General features: G+C 37.1%; 1 protein-coding gene across 1 annotated transcript in view; it reads right to left on the reverse strand.

The window, feature by feature from the left end:
• ARHGAP42 (Rho GTPase activating protein 42) overlaps positions 1-14,687 on the reverse strand; it is a 172,981-nt gene that overhangs the window by 136,704 nt on the left and 21,590 nt on the right. The window lies entirely within an intron of this gene.

Raw genomic sequence — 14,687 nt, forward strand, 5'->3', positions numbered from 1 at the left:
ATGTTTAAAAGCCATGTGGACATGGTCCTGGGCAACTGGCTTCAGGTAGCCCTGCCCAAGCAGGAGGGTTGGACCAGATGACCTCCAGAGGTCCCTTCCAACCTCAGCCATTTTGTGATTCTGTGACATCTTTAACCCTCTGTTATCATAAAGCCATAAATACTCATCTACTCAATGCTGGACACAAAATTAGAAGGCTAACTCTTTTCTTGGCAGGAATAAAGCCTAGCATATAGATACACAAATTGGCCTAATGTCCTAAATCAAGACACACACACATAAATACAAAAAGCGTCATTTAAATCTGAACAATCTCCAACAGTAACAACTATTCCACTATCCTAAACGAAATAAGTGTTGAAAAATCTTTCAAACACCTCCAAATAAGAATCTACACAGTAAGATGACTGAAATATTTGCTTTTTAATTAAAAATGACCACTATCAAGTGGCAGAATCCCTACCAGGATTTTGCCCTACCCCTGTATTTACTCACTGACCGTTGCTTTTGTATTTTTACATGCAGCTTTATAGTGTATCAGTCCAACAAAAGAACAAGCAGTCTTTAGACAATATAGACATGAACAGATTTTTTTCTTGTATTAGTCAGGAATTCCATATGTTTATCTGATAAATAACAAGGGTGTAAAGAATTGGGTAAGCAAATTCTGTATTGTTTTGATAAAAAGCATGGAAAACAGGAAAGAATGCTCCCCAGAAATACTGTATCCTTACTGAACGTTTCCTACTGTGCTGCACAGGAAGACTGTATTATTAAATGTATTAACAAATTAGATGCTAAACACAAAGTATTTCCTACTGTTTGCATAGATGAAACAAAATAGATTTTTATAAGCTGCAGCACTCCATTTTATGCAAATACAGCATTTTGATATGTAAGTAACTGATTGTTCAACAGCTGTTACAGAGACCTAAACCTGAATTTGTCTGCAGCAGGATGCTTTGAGTTTAAAGGGAAGAAACACAGTTTTATTGTTGGGTGTTCCACAGTTAGTACACCGAGTCCTAAGCCCTTCTATAAAATTGCTTCATACCAACTGATTTCAAATGAAATAATATGGTCTTAAGGTGACTGAATGAAAAAGATTCTATAAAATAAGGGCACCAAAATGTAAAAATTAACAAGCTCTAATAAAAATGCAGATTTATTTCCTCTAGACAATCTAATAGCTGCCCATGATGACCTGAATCTCCATGGACATGTAAGGAAAAGAGGGAGCATGGACTCTTCCCTGTCACTCTTCCACACATGCAGGGCTTAGTGAAACAAATGTCAAGGAAAAAAAAATGATAAAAATATCCAAGGTGGAGTCTCCATTTTATACCCTGGATTAGTCATACATAGATGCTGATCTCTCTTTCACTGTGTCAGCAAATCAGTGTTAATGCTTATGCATTTTGAACCTCAAGGAGGCATGTTTAACCTAACTTAGAAATAGTGGGTATGAAGAATGTAGTAAGAATTGCCGAGCTCATTAGATAACTTGATAAAATCATCCAGAATGATACCATTTGGAGATTTCTGCCTCTATACGAGACCTATTCTAATAGCTTGAAAATATTAGAATATAACATATTCAGGTTACAACTGTTCAGTGTAGCAACAATTAAAATGAATTTCTAACGTCAGATGTTTCCTGTGACATTAATTATGCAGTGCAATTAGTTATATTTATCGATTTCTTTCTTAGGAGCACCATCACTTCACTTGATTACAAAATTCACCTAGTGACAGAAAGGACCCGTCGTGCAATAAGCAGGCGTCCTTTAAGAGATACGGAGATTCAAAACTGAATTAAATCAGAAGAGCAACTGTGTCTTGGGTCAAGAGGCAAATGATATCACTAACATCTTATCTTGTCTGGGCAAAAAATGAAAAGAGCAGAGACATGGAGCAGAAACCTTGTCCAGCTTTATAAGACATCATTTATTACTGTATATCCCAAAGTCTTAATTTCACTGAGAGCCCTCAATACATCCTGCTCCTTCCAGATGTAAGAAGGTGAATCACCACACCAAACAAATCACCTTCGCATCATTTGCAAGCTATGTGGTATTACAGGAGTTACTCTTACTCAGCTTCTAACATGCACATATTGATAGCCATGTCCCTCTTTACATGGAGTCCACATGAACTAATATATTTCCCTTAGGCCAGGGCAGAAATCTCTTTTGAGCAGAGACAACTGATCTTCTAAGTTACTATAAAAACCTTATCAGCTTTATTGACTGACAGTACAAGTCTATCATCCAGGGAAGGATGGCTGCTCAGAAGTCTCAATGATACCATAAATGTTGCTGCCCCTGCTCTTCTGCAAGCACTCAAATGGAGTAATCTCTTTGGGTGGCAGTGAAAGAGGGAAAGTGTACCCTGTTATCCCTCAATCACAAGAGGTGTGAATTTCTAACTGGCAGTTATGTTTCTGACAGTACTCAGCTGCACCTTTTGTTCCCTGTTTTCTGTGATTCCAAAGGAGAATTCAGTTCAGTTTTGCAGTAAGGCATATAGTCAAAAGCCAATATGCAGGCTACTTGCAGTCAGCGGAAGGAGACAACTAAGAGAGCTGCCTGTTTTAGTAAGGGTTGAAGCAAGTCAACTGGCCAGTAAGATTTTTTTTAATGGAGCTTTGAAAGAGGAAGTACTAAAAGAAGCATATTACAATGTGACCGGAAACAATAAAAAGATAATTATAACTTGATCACAAGAAAGTAACAGACCACCAGTATTAAATACGGATACATATAGTACCAACCATCAGTATCATCATGCTAATGAAAGAATAATAAAAGTCATCATCCATTCAGGAAAAGTCACAGAGAAATCAGGAAACATGTTATTCTATTGTACTTCTTCCTGAAGTTTATGGTTTTGATCAATCTGCTTAACACATTAACCCAACAAAAACATGGAAAAAAACTCTGCATTATTGTAGAAGTTAGGTTTATTTAATATTCACTTCGTTTCAAATTGCCAAAAAGGAGGATTTCATTTGAATTGTAATACATTATCTTATTTTAGGCTTCAGATAGGGCCTTATGTGCTGGATATACGATGATAAAACTATGATGTAGTCATACTGCATATTATATTAGAATGCATTTCTTTCCAGAAGGGGTCGTTGGGCGTTGGAATGAGCTGCCCGGGGAGGTGGTGGAGTCCCCATCCCTGGAGGTGTTGAAGAGTCGGGTCGACACAGCGCTGAGGGATCTGGTGTAGTTGGGAACTGTCAGTGTTAGGTTAATGGTTGGACTGGATGATCTTCAAGTTCTTTTCCAACCTAGACAATTCTGTGATTACTAGAACTGCAGTATTGCTAGAATTGTTTTTCAGCTTTCTTGTCCTAGATCTGTCAAACAGATCATAAAATAAATTTTTATTTAGAGCCTTGAAGAGGAGAGAACAACACATTGCAACAAAGCAATGCAACGATGGATGCTATTACCTGAAGGACAAAAGAACAAGTATATTTGTTTTGGCACAGCCCTTCATAACAAGGATCAAGTTCTACAGATAAGGAAACCTGACAAGATTTTAAGTTGGTAAGCACAAATCTTTTTTTTGGGGGGGAGGGGAGAAGGCTGTTGTTTGTTTTTGCCAGTCTGATGGCTGGAAAAACAGAAGAAAGCCCAAGCTTTTGACAGGAGTCAAACAAGCTCCAAAAGCAGAAACTTTATGCACTTGCAAAGGACCCCTATTCCTACCCTAGTAACAGACTGCAAGAAACTGTTCTCAGCAAATACATCAAAGCCAAAGTCTTTCTGCCTGTTTACTTACAAAGATGACTTCATTAGCAAATGGAGTTCCAATAACCAACACTCTTCCTGACTGATGTCAATCATCCTGGAAAAGCTTGGTATCATTCACTGGGTTAATAAAGAAGAACAGCAGCTGAAACCCAGTGAGGAGATTAAACATCCCTAAATGAACTTCTGAGCGCCAGCTGGAATGCAGTAAATGGGACTTCAAACAACAGATGCTCTGGCTAACATAGTAACAGCAACATATCTGGTGATCTGACACAAAGCTAGTTATTACCGTATGGCTTCAAAGACAGCAGAAGCAAAGGGGCGATGGCTGAGCTGGCAGGATATTAGAAGCAATCCTTCAGTCAGCTGCATTTCAGGACAGTTGAAACTAGAAAGGAGACCACATACAGTCACCTTCAGTGTTTCAAACCTTTGGGCAGTTTGATTCCACTACCAGATACGACTAGATGCATTATGGTGCCCTGCTTGATGAGCTATCTCATTTGATCATGGACTGACATACAGGTTTATTAAAATCCAAGCTACTCAACAAAACCGACCATTAAGGAGCTGTAATATGTGAATAAAACACAGCAGAAACTGAAAAATATTGACAGAGTACTTGATAAAATGGCACTCTAAAATGAAGAGAACCTTTTATCTAGTTCACTGACTTACTCCTCAGTATCTGAAAATGAGTCACTTTTGTGTTTTGGGGTTTTTAAATTGTTTTATGAGTATATTTATTTTATTGATTTATTTGATAAGCAAATCATCCTATAAGCTATTTTTCTGACTAAGTTATAAATCTACTTTTTCAAGTGGTTAGATAACAGAGGCATTATTATCGTGAAACAGCAGCTATGTGCATGATTTGCAGCATTCTTACTACATCAAATGACACAAGCAAGGAAACATTTAAAAATTCGTACATGTGAAAAAAGGGCTTTCATATTACAAATACAAATCTGTAAAACACTATTTATCCAGAAAAATACTTGTGAGATACATGTCTCCTTAAATACTTCATGACATCGTTCTTTACTGTAAAGATGAACCAGGAACTGTCTTGGTTTTGTTACTTTATGTACGAATGAGCTTCACAGAGGCAGGCTCTATCAAGCCAGAAATAAGCTGGAAGAACAAGAACACCCCACTGAGAAGCACTGAACTTCAACAGCTTCTGTGTTTGCTACAGTCAATTTGATTGTAACTAGAACATGTCACAGTGGGACATCTTTTTCCACATCATAGACTGTAAACACAGCAGCTGGCAGTATGATTATATTTAGGCAGTATGAATGATTAAGCAGTTAAAAGCAGTGATCATACAAGATTGCGTATATCACTACTATATTTGAAATTTATTCCTGCCTTACAGGCTTTCTCATTAAAAATCCTAACTTCACAGCTGTTGGTCTTAATTCAGAAAACAGCAACAAAACGCATTTTGTTCACAATTTTCACCTTGTTCTACTCTTCATCACTGCTTTAAAATGGAAAATAAATGAAAATCAATGCCTGTAGTTAACTATCACGTATCACGTACAGAAAATCTTCCAATTTCCTAACATATATGACAGCAGGTCAGCACAAACAAGGGGACCTATAAAGAACTCACAAATTAGCCCAGAGAAGCAATGCGGAGCATGGGGATGTTGGCACATATCTCAGTATTGCCATTAATCCCCTCAACTGTACATTAAAATAATTCTGTGTTTTGCTGCCAGAACAGGTAAGCCCAGCTTAATAAAACACCACCACCATAACACACGCCCATATCACCTATGGTTAGAAAGCAATTTACAATGCACGGTGACATGCCTTTTAAATACACACAAAAATCTGTGTAGTCAGTTGACACAGCTTCTGCCATCTTTGGTTTCAAGTGGCTTCTAGAGTCTTTCCTACCACACATGGTTCACAGCCCATACCACTGCATGGAATATTGTTCACGGCACTTCTATTTTTAGAAGTCTCTTTGATGAAATTATTTACATACATACATACACACACACACACACACTTGTTATTCTTCATTTCTGACTGAAATAATGTTTGAATCAAATTAACTTTTCTGGTAGTCGTAGGAAAAAAAAAAAAAAAAAAAAAAGACAAAACCACCCCAACTCTCCTCTTACGAGTGATCACATTTTTTCCAAATTTCTGCAGAAGAATTTTATTTGGCAAAACACAGGGCAAGCTGGCACAGAGGAGAGGCTATGTGCAGGGGCAGATGGAGCTAATGCTGGCCATCTGCCATAACGCCTTCTAAAGAAGCCACAAGAAAAGAAGCCACAAGGGAATACAGAATCCAGTGCCAAGTGCCAAAGATTTTGCAGCACAAGGGCCATTGCTCTGTATTGACACAGTCATTTATTGTTGCTATCAATGAACCCTTTATCCCCTTTATTCGCAAGCTTCTTTGGTGTATATTCTTTGCCAACTTGCTATTCATGGAGCATAATAAGCAACTAAAATAAACAACCCACTATCCCAACAATCCCAAATTACTTTTCCACCTTAGGCTCGATGTTTTGTTCTTAATTTCAGGGAAGCTAATTTCTTTTGCATACTCTCCAGTGAAAGACCATTAAGCAGAATATGTCAACATGTAGCCCATGCATTGCTGCATTCCTCTGTGGTTAAATAAGGCACTATAGCAGTTTGACATTTTTCAGTGTCATTTTCTTACTCATGAATATTTCCATGAGAAAAGTGCACAATTTACTTTCTCATTCTAGTAAGCACTGAGAAATCCCCTTGATCAAATGCAATAAAATCTGCAACAAAATCCCCACTTTCTTAACACTATGATGCAAGGCCTGTTGAAAAGTCTGTATCTTCTATAAACTTCATAGCTATTTACACCAATGTTTTTAAGTGTCAATTTCCTTATGTTAGAAACTTCTGAAGTACTTTCAGTATTCTTAGTATTTCTTTATAATTAAGCACTAAATCCAACACATTCTTGCAGAAGAGATCCCAAGAATAGAACACTGATGTTTAATGAGAGGGAGTTTTTCTTAGGCCACATTTGCATGCTTACTTGATAAAATCATAATAAAACTTCCCAGAAACAACTACTGAACCAAATAATGTTATACAGTTAAAAGACAACTGGTAATATTCCATTCCTCTTTTCACTATTCCTCTCCTTACCCCAATTAATTTAATTTGAAGGTGTGGAAACCTAACGTTATTCACATAAATAGAAGAACAGAAAGAAGTGAATTTTAGTTTAGCATGCAAAAGTGGTAAAGTCTATACAATGACTATCTCATTTTGACTTTGCATAGTTATAAATACATGAAAGAATGAAAATGCCACTAAAAATGTATGCCCTATAACCATCAGTGTGAAGGACGCCACACAGTATGTACTGCACATCTGCTTCTCTGAAGTAAGGCACATATATAACTTCATAGCTCTTTACCGCATTATAAGTGGTATAATTTTTTTTTGTTTTGATACTGCTACATTCTTGCATTCTATTTGTCATTACCTCACGCTACAAAATCCTTTCTTTCTCAATATTTTAGTTTATAAAACTGTTCAACAATACTACTGCATTTGATTAGAAAACAAACTATGTAGGGAATTACTAGGGTCTAAACCTTCCAATCATCAAACCATATTCACAGAATTAAAATGCAACAATAAAACCTTTAAAATTGACTAATCACACGGTTAAAAGCAGAACAGAAAATTTTCCTTTGCTACCAATTCAATTTTTTTAATATTTTCCATAAATATGGCTAAAAGTTTCAGAAAGCATGATTTTATTTTTGAAATGATAAAGACTGGCTGTAGGGTATAACTTAGTACAACTTCTAGCATATTACTATATTTTTCTAAATTGCACTCTTCAAAAACATTTCTATACAATGCCAGTTTTGCAGATAAATTTATTTTCATTCAGTAAGCTTTTTGGACAAGATCCACAGTAAGGATTCCAATATTTCCAACATTGCAATATTCCAACACTACTTCTCTGTTAGAGAATGCAAGCATATTTCCCTGCTTTTTCCCATTCTCAAATAATTGAAAATCAGTACTCTCTCACCCAAACTCTATTTTCCCTGTGTCCATAGATAAAACTAATCCATAGTTATGTATCAGGAAGCTCTCAACTATTTAGCCTAACGTTTCACCACTCAGCAAAGCAAGTGAAACATACCTGAGAAGATGAGATAAATCTGATATAACATGCAGTAAATAAACACTCCTTACCCTCCCCTCCTTGTTTAAAGATTTATCTGACATTCAAGTTGCTTACTTCAGTTGAATGCTGTATATCATTCTTTTCCTAAGCCTACTGCCTTTCTGTAAATTATGCTACGCTTTCCAGAGAGATGCAGTTTGCTGTCTCCAACTTACTACATACACCAAAAGAGTGCGGGTCACGGTGGCACACAAGATGTGGTAGCTGAGACAAATGATCAATCTTTTGTTCACAGTCTTCGTCATACACTAATTCCCACATTACAAAAGTATATCAACATTAATACTGGGGAGAGCCTTGTGCAGCACCTCAAGTTTGTGTAACTCAAGGCTGCTCTGAAATCTCAGATGTAGGTGTACAACATCTTTCAGATGTCTGTAGTACTAATGTAGATAGCACACCAAGGTATCCAGTTCAAGGACACACAGCCATTGGACCTGTTTGGACATCATCAAACACTGCATACATGCTGGTGTTCCTCCCTTTTTCAAATACAATTAATTTCAGGTTTGTTTCAATAGTCATTTGAATGACAAACAACTTAAAGCACTAGCCTTACTCTAAGATTACATGGAAATCCTAAACTACTGAAAAAAGCTAAAATGTTAACTTTCCTCCACACACACTTTTTTTTGGTTAGCTTTCCATATCTTCTTCTATATCATTTTACTTTAACTTCTGCATAGTTTTCTACCACTCCGTTAGCCATCCTAGGTTCCTAAACTTTCTTCCCTGTAAATTTGCACTGACCCTCAACATACTTCCTCTTGCTCCTTCTGGGGATTTTAAACTCTCTTTCATGATCTTCCACATTCTTCCCCCACCCCATGGATGTTTATTTCCCAGAACTGTGAGAGTCTTTTCCAGGGAGCTGGGTCCACAGCCCAGTCCTTCCCCCCCAGTCTCTTTCATTTAAATGGTTTATCAGGCTTGCTGCGTCATTTCTCACTCCTCCTGGCACATCCCAGAGACTGCGAGCAGTGAGCAGGCAGAGAAGCACCACAAAAAAAGGACAGAGAAACTAAGAGCAGATGCTGCCAGAGGCTGAAATAGCAGAGAGTGACTTCCTGTCTGTCAACCAAGGATTTGCCAGAAAAAACATGGGAATTCCCAGATTTCTAGTGCAACATAAGGTATTGGTGCATCAGACAGTCCCTTACTAGTATTTTAAAATACAGTTTTCTCTGTTTGTTCTTTATCTTACAGTGCATGCAGAGAAATTTAAAAAAAATGCATGTGCATATACAGACAGTGAAACACAAAGTACGTAATAATATAATTTCACAGTATAAGCAAAGCCTATGTTGCAATGCATTTGTAAGGAGCCACAGTTCTGATTATTTGGGCAAGATTAGTTCTGAGTTCTGTGCTGCATACATGTACATGCAGAATGAGATGTAATTTCCCCACTACTACCTCTATTCAGTTATGTATCCAGAGGAAAAAAAAAAATAGGGTTAGTCAGTTCTGGTATGAACAGGGAGCTATTAAGAAACTGCTTCTAGGAAAACTAAGAATAAATCACTGCAGCAATTATCAGGCAGATAATTAGCTGTGAAAATTTCTGAATATATCTTTAAATGATTTTATGTGACATTATTTTTACATTCGATTCCCCTATTCTGTGAAGAGAGCTGCTCAAAGAAGGATCAGTCACATTGGCCTGTGCTGGATGGCGGGGGAGGGATGAAAGGAATGAAAGCAGTTATCAAGGCATTCGTAAGTAGTGAGCTCTTGGAACAACATTAGAGTTGAGGGTCATGGGAAACAGAAGCTTTGCTCACCCTTCTTCCTGGCAAAGTTTTCTGCATTTGGGCAACAAAGTAAAATGTTTTGTAACAACAGAAGGAGGAGAGGGAAAAAAATTAAAATGTGTATATTTAGCTCATTAAAAAAAAAATAAAATACTACCACTTTGCTTTAAAGGAAATGAAACACTTTCCATATGAAATTCTTTCAGGCTCTTAAGAGTTCAGGAATACAACACTCGATTAGATTCCTTTGATCAGACAACTAATATCACAGTCACATGAACTTCAGTATTGCACATAACAGGGTTATGTGGTTTGGGTTTTTTTCCCCTAACACAGACACACACATAAACAGATGTAAGTAACATTTGTTTAGAGAGTCAGATAGGCACTTCCAGACACAGATGGTATGGAGACCCCAAATCAAGCAGTATTCTGTCCAGCAAAGTTAAATGGCACTAAATGTCTTTACGAAATTTGGCCAAAGGAGTTTCCTGCACTCAGTCAACCACACAGCCGGTTCACTACATAGCTACTTCTCGGCACTTAGGGAGAATGGATACCAACATATCAGTTTTATATAGCAAATGAGCTTAATATGCTAGTTAAATGCTCTTCTACCTTTAAAATATGAAAGGAATTCAGAAAATGCAGATACAAGAGCCATGAAAGCACTCAAAAGTCATTATTGAGGGTTTAAATTAAATCACTTGCAGTATCCTAAACTCAAAAATCTGTTACCAAGATACCTACATATTAACAATGGGGGGGAAACAACCAAATGAAATATGCTTCATTAAATAATGAAATACACAACTACAAACTACAAATCTGTTTCATCAGGTGAGCTCGTGTTTGTACAGCTCAATAATCAAACCTTCCCAAGGAGTGTGGAGTTAACCTAATTTGCTTCTGACTATTTCCTTAACAGTTACAAAATAGTTTTTGTATCTTACATACTTTCCAGTTTTATTGCATTCACCAGAGAGGGAAAGAAATAAACACTGTAAAAAACAATAATCACATGAAGCTTCTCTCTATGTATTTCAATGAACAGGCTCTTCATATTTTGCATGAAAGAGAGAAATATCCCTCACATTCATTTAATTGGACTCTTTCACTTAATTAAGTGTTCAGACAAAAATAAGGAATTTAAATGGTATTCTTCTGAAGTCTACCTAGTTTTTCTTAAGTCAAAAAACTTGTAAGAATGACCAACCAGGCTTATATATATTTCATCCGTTTTTTTCAACTTTTAATTCTCTGGAATTTTTTTCTACTTCCCTGTCATGAAAAGATTTAGGAATGTATGACAACATCCTCTTGTTATCTTCCAGGCAGAGTGATATCCTTTAATTAATAATCTTACCATCCATTAGTACTAGTAGTGTTTATATTATGGCATATGTAATGAGTTCTGAACTATTATCACTCATGAATGAGACCTTGTCACTAAAACCAGATAAATAATAACTAGGTTGTTTTATTACTGTACACTCAGGTTCAGTCAAGAAACAAATTAATATTAGTCATTATTTGAAATCAGGAAAAAGGAATAGAAAGAGAAATACCATTAACACCACTCCATCAATGCAGAGACCTGCATTTAAATACAGATTTTGCCTTACTCCTTGATACCATCCCAAAGTACCTGGGAAAGGCACAGGGAAATGACGCAAAGGTAAATGGTAAGAAAATTATAAGAATACCTTGTTTAAAGAAATGCACTCACAGTAATCAGCCTGAAAAAGACAACTGCAAGAGTTCTACAAAATAACAAGCAGTACAGAAATGGTGGCTGTCTCTTCCAAAGTGAAAACAAAAGGCTACCTAACATTGCAAGAAGCAAGCCCAAAACAAAGAAAGAAGATGCTTTTTCTTAAAATGCATAGTTAAATCATGAAGCTCCCTGCCACCGGATGCTGTGGATATTAAAAATTTATGTGGGTTCAACAAAGGACTAGACAAGTTCACAGAAGAAAAATCCACTGAGAGCTATTAAAGACATAACCCCTTGCTCAGGAAATCTTCAAGCCCCAAACTGCTGGAGGCAGCGGAAGCATCACTACATTCTGCCTGCCCTTATCCTTTACTCTAGGCAGTCTGTGCTGCACATCAGAAAAAACACAACTCACAGCACAGCACTCACTTGTATCTAGAGACAGGAGATAACACCAGCTAAGCCTCATGTCGGCCCAACACAGTCATTCTGATGCTCTTTGTAGGAAGATTTGGACACATATGTTTTGCAAATGCTTGAATGACTCAAGGCACCGTTAGCTGATCACCACCATCTGCTAGTAGGAGGTTATCACTCTCATGGATGAGCCAATACACCACCATGGTGTAAGCCCTCTTTAGCTACATATCTACTGTCACCTATATTAGCAACAGACAACAAAGGAGGAAGAGCTGAGTTAACACAAAACACAGCAAAATTAAGGATCATGAAGATGTTCTACCTGGCTGGCTGAACCATGGGAGATGTCCTCCAGAGGATCAGTGATGATGGGTAGATGGAAGCTGTACCATCTTTAAAAACTACAGAGCCAGAGGAGGTGGACCACTATGCCTTTAGCCATATTACAAGGCTATAATTCTTCCAGCAAGGACTTGTTTAGTGATTTGTGCTATGGGCTACAGTAAGCATAACTTTTAACAGGAGAAATAACTGCATTAATAAATAAATAGCTGACAAAAGTTGATCCGGGCTACCAAATCCAAATGGCTTCAATGAAGACTAACCTCATGATACAGCTTTACTCCTTTCACATTCTGTGCCTGCACACACGCATTATCTTTATCCTCTTCCTTCAAAACTTTTCCTAACTTAGTTCTTAGCACAAGGGCGGTCACTATGTGGACACTATTCTATACTTGGTTTTTCCTCATAGTTCAGTATTGCTCTCTCCCCCTCCCACTATTGCTTAGGGCATACCATCCAAGTCCTGTAATGAACACATTATTATCTCAGCCTTCATGCAAGCCAAGACTAGAAAGACTGTAAAAGAAGGATATTTCTATGTCATATGCAGCACCACTACCCTATTTGACAGATGGAGATGCTGAAAGCAAGACTGCCTAAGGCCACACACCAAACTGTTGATTAGGCAGACCCTTGTGGTTCCCTGCTTCATGCCCATTATTCCAGATGCCATTCCTTCAGACCAGGAGATGCTAACCAGAACTGGAAAGAATGCAGCTCCTCACACTTCCCTATCCCCACAAAAGCTGCAACTTTTTTCTTCCAAGGGGGCATAATTTTTAAAAGATAAAGTTTTCTATTAAAAGGAGAGAAAAAAACCTTTTTTTTTTTTTTTTTTTTTTTTTTTTTAAAAAAGAAGGTAATACAACCTTGTTTTGATCCATTTAACGCAGACCCTACAGAATACCAGGCTACTCCAGCTGCAGCAGTTAGTGCTCTGCATCTGTTTCAAGTCGGTCTCCACAAAAAGGAGGAACACAGCACACACAAACATGCTTGCTTACTTAATAGTCACTTGCTAAACATTAGTTCAAGCCTCTTTAGAAAAACAAAAGACTCAGACAAAAACAGGACAGAACAACCAAGGTTTCCACAATTACTCCGATATTTCTTAATCAGAACAGTTTACATTTCAATAACTTTAGCATAGGGATTTTGCATATAAAATGCTTCCATTAGTTTTCAGGTGCTGCAGAAATTTACTTCTCTTTCACAAAATTATGTTAATTTCCACTAAGATTAACTCCCACCAAGATTTCAATCTAACCTCATCACAGCTTAATCTCAAGAATCAATATTCAGGAGAATACTGAAGAGACATAAAATAGAGAGCTTCTTTGCTTGCATAGAAGTTCTAGAGGAAGCCCAGACAGGTTTCCTCCCAGAAAAATGGAAAAAAGACCTTCTTGAAAAGATACAAAATGTCACTGGAATAGCTGATAACAATGCTTTTGGAAAATATCCACTCATCTTGTTTCCACACACAGTGGAAAAGTCAGTAAGTCAATAGTTCACTGGGAGGATGAAGAAAAAAAAAAAAATACAAAAGTTCTGAGCCTGAACTAGTTATTTGTTAATAAGGTATTCATAAAGCAAAATATGGTGTTTAACCCTAGGACTGTATTTTTATCCAAAGACTGACTGCAGAATGTCCCCGAGACCACCAGAATATAATCTTCCCTCCAGCATGCTATAAGAAGTTACACCTGAAGCACAAGCTTTGCATGCTCACTTGTTGTCTGTCTGGGTTTCCATTCCAGCACACCTTCCTCATCCTTCTCTTAATGAATAGCAGCTTGAAGGAGTTGTATACTCCATTTCAAAAGCCCAGTAGCACTTAATGTATTGGCTTCTCTATCTGCCATTTAATACAAGTAGGAACATTTCCACAAATTTATACTTTTTCATAAAAGCGCTGGAAATCTTAGTAAGATTAAAACCAAACAAGTTCTGTAATGGGGTGCAACTCTGAAATCATCAATTCTTTTGAAAACAAAACTGGAATTACCCATATGAAAAAAGATTCAGTTAGTCTAGGCAAGATTTGTTGTTTACAACAAGCAATATGAATCAAATGGACAAAGCACAAAAACGGTAGTCTGGATTTTGGACACTGCTTTCCAAATATTTTTCTTCTTACGAGCATGTAAAATGTTTAACTGCAATGGATGGTCCTTTCAGAGCTCAATGTGTATTGACTGTAATCCTGTTTCATCTCCAGTTGAATACGTAAGTATGAATCAATGAAAAGCCTACGATCTTTGAATTACTCAAGAGACTTCACGAGTTGCCAAGTAAAACACCTTCTTCCGAAAACATTCATGTTAGCTTCCTTGATACAAGCAAACAGCACATAAAATATCGACTGCAAGAGAATAAAAATGTAGCCCTAAATAGATTTTTTTACTATTATTTTTAATTATTTTATTTAAAAGTACAGCACCCAATAAGCAGTTGGC

Source organism: Athene noctua, chromosome 1, assembly GCF_965140245.1.
Source record: "Athene noctua chromosome 1, bAthNoc1.hap1.1, whole genome shotgun sequence".
Taxonomy (NCBI): Eukaryota; Metazoa; Chordata; class Aves; order Strigiformes; family Strigidae; genus Athene; species Athene noctua.